Raw genomic sequence first — 6777 nt, 5'->3', positions numbered from 1 at the left:
TTTTTTTTTTTTGTAAAAAATGAAAAAGAATTCGGTGAATGATTTAAAAATGGTAAATTCAAATGTTTATGCTTAAAACAGAAAACTCTTTTTAAAACCCTGAAATATAACACTTTGAAGGAGAAAAAAAGTTAGGGAAATTTGGGGGTTCTGTTCGTTTTTATAATAATTTCTAACTACAATTTGAATTTGTGATGTATAAAGGTAAAAAAGCGCGAATAAAATTATATTTTACTTTTTTAAAAATTAATTACCAAAAATAAAAAGAAAAACCGTCATAAACAACCATTACTTGAAAAAGAAATGAATTAGAGGAATATTATTGTATAATAATATCAAGTTTAATGTAATAAATTTATAACAAAATCCAGTTCAAATTTTGATGTTTTAAATTTTAAAGAAGAAAGTAACGTTTTTGGCAATATTTTGTTTTACTATCGCCAAAATGCAGGATTTTTGAGTATCATAAACCGATTTAAAAATATTATGTCCATTTTATTACCTTTCCACATAAAAATTTGCATTTTTACATTTCCACATTTTTTACTGTAAAAATATTCATTTTTTCTTTTGATTAATATGTTTTGAGAAGTGAAATACTTATATGACTTCATTTTTTGACAACAAAGAAGTAAAATTAAAACTAATATGTAAATGTAAAAGTACTTACTTTTCCCCTTTAAATAAAGTATATTAGAAGTCAACAAATTTCTGAGATCAATAATACTTTTTTTAAACGCAGCATATAACATTTACTTTCACTCAAGATGCGAAAAATAAGAATTTTCAAAGTTTGACAAGAAAGTCCTACGAACGACTGATTTTTCTCATACGCAGGACATCCGAAGGCAAAAACCGCAGGATGTCAGAAAAGAAAATCCTTGGTACGTCCTGAAAGGACTAAAGTTAATCCCTGGAACTACTTTGTGTGATACTCCCGAGGATGTCCTCATGTCATCGAATTTCGCACCGCGCTTTAACCTTTATTTGAAAGTATTATGGATAAACAAGCGTGTTTTGTATTTATTTGATTTTTTAAAATGAGTTCTTTCGCTAATTTGAGCTTCCTATTTCATAATTAATTGTGATTTAAAAAAAAACTAATTTTTCAAAGAACTTTTTTTCCTCAAAAAAAAAAAAAATTAATAATAATAAATATTATAAAAATAATAAACTAAAAAAATAATAATTTTTTACGCTTATTTAATTTAAATGTTATTTTCGTAACTCGTTTAAGTTTTGTAGATCATAGTTCATTAGGGTTTTTAGAAAATTTCAGTGAGAAAACTAATAAAATAAAATTTTCCGTTCAACTTGAGATGAATGTCCTAAAAATGATTGATTTTGTTGAGACTCGGGATATCCTTAGAGATAAGTCCCCAGGATATCTAAAAAAAAAGTCCATGGTACGTCCTGAAAAGATAAGGATCACTTTAGGTCATCCTTAGGCCTAAAAAAAAGTTTGTCCTTGGGACGTCCTGCGAGACATGTCTAAGGATCGCCAAATTTCGTCGATTTTTTACAACGGACTAGATTTGGACGTTCAGGACATAAAATGGACGTCCGAAGGACTTTTCGTGCTGTCTGGGTTACGATGAGGAATTCTCAAAAACCGTTTCTATTTTTCTCAAGTTGTTTCTTATCCCCTAAAAGCATCAGTGAATTCATTTTTATTGGAAAATGACAGATGGAATATACCTTTTATGCGACAAAAGTGACAGAACAATTGGTCTCTAATTTCTTGAAAAATCCATAAAAATGTGAATTTTTGAAATTGTGCCAATACTTTTGGTGATATAATGTATATCATTTAGGGACAATTCAATGGATCCAAGGGCAATATGGACAGTCCTGAAAATATCTCTGAGGACTTATTTGAGGATCATACCAAGCAATAGGTATACCCATAAGGGAAAAAAATCTCATTAACACTAAACTGAATTTATAGAAGGGGAATGTGGGGAAAAGTGAAATGGTGCAATATTTACTTGGTTTTTTGAGTCACATATATGGTAATATTTTAACTATGTAGTAGGGCTGGGCGATATACTGATATATCGTAATGTATCGATACAGATTTATTACCGCGGTAACGATATTCAGATTTCAATCTGTTTGATATTTCGAAGAACCGGACTTAATTAAGAACTAATTGAAATAATGACTTAAAAATACAAATGGACAAGGAGGTCTATACTACTATTCCAATAAGTTCAAAATTCATCACATGTGTGTCGGTGGTTCTTCTTAAAACATAATTGGTACTTGGTAACTTGGCCGAGTAGTGAAAGGCCGAGTAATCGGTAACTCGGTACTCGGCCAAGTAGTGAAAGGCCGAGTACTCGGTACTCGGCTACTCGGTACGTCTCTACCAACTACAAATTAAAAAAAAATTAACCCTATTTTTGAGATTATGTCAGTGTGTTACTATAAGAATTTAAGCTAAGGCGTATTACATTTAAATTGATTTTTCTCAAAAAGTAGTTTTTACATATGTCGCAGTGTTGTACTAGGTATGCGATATGATAATTCTTGAACACCTTTCACGCAAAAATATACCATTCAGTGGTGTTCTCTATATAAGCCATATACTCTCAAACATTTTTTAGACATAATGTGTATACCCTCAAGCGTAATAAATTTTCATATTATAACATACTATGTATATGATCACATACACATATTGTGCTTAGTGGATTACGAAAAATTGACGAGAACATCACTGATATCATTTGACTACCAAATCATCCAAAAGAATTGCTTGATAACTAAGCACTTAACAGCATATATTCTACTACAAAACTATACAACTAAAAATTGAAGAAGCAATCATTTGATTATAAGACCATTCAGATCACATGGTGTCCATTCTTTTAAGAGTGACTGAGCACCCCTTAAAAAACTATTGATCTGTGTTCCCAATAGGATTCTTGTTATAAGGACTAACACCACTAACAAATTTCAATAGCGCAGTTTGCATCATGACCCTCTGTGGGCATCCCTGCAACTGAATTTCTTAAGAAGTTAACCATTTGAGAGGTCCATTCAGTTCTGAAATTGATCAAGAAACAACATCCTTGAACGGTTGACGTTTAGAGAATTGCGAAATCCATTGCGGAAAACTCGGGGAAGTGATAAACGAGAACTGAGATGTGGTACGTGAGAAGTTCATTGCTTAGGAATTCATAATCGAGTGCTCGAATGATCTGCGAAAATCGAGTGATTTGATTATTAAAACTGGTTATGCTCATTTCATCTTCCCAAGGTAAGTAAAACACATGATCGGTTGATTAACTTGAGAATTATATATGTCAAAGCTTGTAGGTTCATCTAACAGTAATTGCACAGCCTAATTATTGAATAAGGCATGGCCTAGGGAGGATCCCCTGCTTTTTAGGTGCCTCAGGTGGCTAAAATTGTTTGGTTTGACTACAAGAGGGGGGGGGGGCACAAAAAGTGTTTGATCTAGGATCCCCCCAACATTTTAATGGGGGCCCTGGTTAATTTTTAGAATGAAAAAGACAAAAAAAATTGTCCATGAGTGTGGCGGGGTTAACTGTCAATAGATGATTTTAACAAAGATTTTTTGCTAAGTAAAAACAATACGATACTGGAATACATTCAAGAAATTTTCAATCAAGGACTCATATCCCAACTCGCACCTATGGATATACAGTGAAAAAAGTTGATCGTAAATAAGCTTATCATGAAATATGGGTTAATGTGAAATGATATACAGTAAAACTTATAAAGTTGAACACTAAAGTACTGCACCGAAAGTGGTCAATTTACACAGAATTCACTGTAGTAGTACCTATAGTGGGGTAATTCAATTCTTCAAACATGAAAAAATATTTCAGTCCCTTCGGTCTTGTGTTAAACTCTTTTCACCGTATTTCAATTTTTTCATGCGTGAAATCTTTATAATCTAGCTCATCTAATTTAGCAATTGAATTTAAGAGTATTTTGCTATACAGCTAGAACTATCCTGTTATCACTGTATAAATTCAGTTACTTTACTAAAAAGAAAGAATTTTTTCAGTTGAAGCTTAGAAATTGGAAGTATTTTGTATTATTTGATAAAATTTTGTTCCAAAAAACCCCACCAAAAAAGGTTTCTGTGAGATGTAAAAGGAATAGAGTTCAAAAAGAAATAATCGACAAATGAAATTTCCATTAAGCTTGAAGCAAATAAAAATGAATAATATTATAAAACCAACACTGTAATTATTATTTTAGCAGAATCTTAAATAAAAACCTGAAGTTGCAAAATTTTGAATTTTCGACTAACAAAAATATCAATTAGAATTAGATTAAGGAAAAAAATTATGCATAAAATGTGATGATTATGAAGCTTTCAGCCAGCTTCAAGCTAAATCAAAAATTTACTTGTCTTTCACCTTTAAATTCTACCTTTTCATCTGTGTGATTGCAGTGTTCAAATTTATTTTGTATTCAAAATGTATACAGTTTTTTTCCGCTAAAACAAGCAAGGAAAAAAAGATGACAGGGTCAAACATTCTGTGTCATGCTGCAATAGTTCAAAAAATTAAAATGCAAGAATGTTTAGATTTAATTCGCTTTTCCCATATTTCTCCAGCGTTTTTATAAAGAGCGTACCATCGTTGCATAATGTAAACATAACAACTTCTGTGAGTCTGACGTCACAGGATGCCCCCATTGGCTGAAAGTTGTTTCTTATCGGTTGCAGTTGCCGAGGAAGATAGAGAACTTGTGAGTTGCGGAAAAGTTACACTTGCATCGGGAACTGGCCGCAGTTTGCTCGTAACCCACTCGTAAACCGCAAATTGCAACTGCGGAGAGCGTTTCACTTGCATTCCCCTGTTAAAACGGAAAATGTTCGTGATAAAAACGGAAAGTGTCAGTATGAAAAAAATGGAAAGCATCCGTGATAAAAACGGAAAACACCACTTCTGTAAAAAAAAAAAAAAACTGAAAATTGTCGACAACTCTGCTGCCAGTACATTTTCCGTTTTTTGAGGGAATTTTAAAATACAGTGTAGCGGTAGTTAACTACATTTGTACTAAAGTAGTTGTCGTTGTAGTTCGCTAAAAAAATGTAGTTTTTCCAACTACTGGACTGAGTCAATATCTTTGAGCAAGAGCTGTAATTATGCTCTACGTGGTATAGTTTTAGACTCATGTCAAAAAACCATGAGATCTAATCATTTTACTTAATTAAACGGTCTTAAAAATGATGATTTCAGTATAAAAAAGCGTTTTTTCACGAGTTTATATGCGGGCTACTCAATCTTATGAGCTCAAACTCACATAAATACTAGAACAGGGGTGCTCACAGGGGGGTGGGGGGATTATGGCACAAGTTGTGCCATAAAAATTTGAGGGGGGGGATTTAATTTTTTTTTTAAATTTATTTATTTAAATTCATTTATTGATTTATTTTTAAATCGAATTATTTATTTTACTTTATTTTATTCTGCTCACATTTTATTTCATTTATTTATTAGTTGCTGTGTGTGTATGTTATTGGTGTAGTACAGAACTTTCTAATAAAATAATAATCAAAAATAAATAAATAAATAAATTTTTAAAAAAATTAAAAATAAATTAATAAATTTCTTTTTTAAAAATAAATCAAATAAAAAAGAAAGATAAAAATAAAAAATAAGAAGAGAAAGAGGGTTGAGAAAAATTTGGGGGGAGGGGGGGAACAAAATTTTCAGATCCTCAAGTAATCAAACTGCTTTTGGGGACCTAAGATTAAAGATACAAATTAAATGATTTTTCAATAATTTTAAGGACGCATTGCCGGTGTTCAAGCTATATAGTAACTAATTCCGAAATGTATGATCTGAGACAGCTGAAAACAAAATCGTTAAAAAAATCAATATAACTAAATACTATTTTACGAAGGCTTAACTATTACAAAAAAATTACATTAAATAATTTTTCCGTGCTATAAAATGAATAATTGGAAGTTCTAATTAGCAGTGAGAATGCGTCAGAAAGCTTATTTGTGCCCCTAATGTGTTCTAAGCTGTAGAGACGAATTCATCGATGTTCAAGCGGAAGTCACTAAGCCCAAAAGTTTTGCTTGGAGAAATAGTCAATGACAGGTTTTGTGTCGATTAGAAAATATTAAACTGTACTAATGTTACAGTTACTGTAAGTTTCAGTTTCATGCAGTGAAACAATAAATCTAAGTTCTAATTAGTTGCACTAGATAGCTAAAAAGTCAAACTTTTGTGACTGATTTTCAATCGATAAAATTAGTAGGGTTCAATAGTTTGTTACCTCCACTTAATTTATTTTATTCACTACGAAATAAAGAGTAGAAATATAAATACAAAAAATAAATAAATATAACTATAATTTCATTCTTTTTAAACATTATTTGCTTCATTTCATCTTTGTTTCTTTTAAAATCAAATCAAATTCATGTCTTTCAGTCTTCTTTCATATCTACTTCATTTATGAATAAAAGCCACGAATAATTTTCTTGGCTTGATTCTAGATTTAGCATCCAGTGTTCTATAATATCGGCAAGGATTTAAGTGAAGGGTAAAACTTTTAAAGATATCCACAATACTGAATCTTATCATTTTCTGAGTTTTATTGAAAAGATGAGAGAGCTGCGAAAGGTTTTCTTTCCTTTCTAAACGTAGGAGTTGTTAAAAGTCTAGTAAAGCCCTAAGAATTAATGTTGAAATAATCTTCTAAATAGCTATGTCCAAAAAGCATCATTACAGGGCAGTTAATTTTTTAAATCGGAAACAAGATATTGTTAATCAGTTG

This window comes from Uloborus diversus, chromosome 3 (assembly GCF_026930045.1).
Source record: "Uloborus diversus isolate 005 chromosome 3, Udiv.v.3.1, whole genome shotgun sequence".
Lineage (NCBI taxonomy): Eukaryota > Metazoa > Arthropoda > Arachnida > Araneae > Uloboridae > Uloborus > Uloborus diversus.
Note: the sequence above shows the minus strand (reverse complement) of the source record.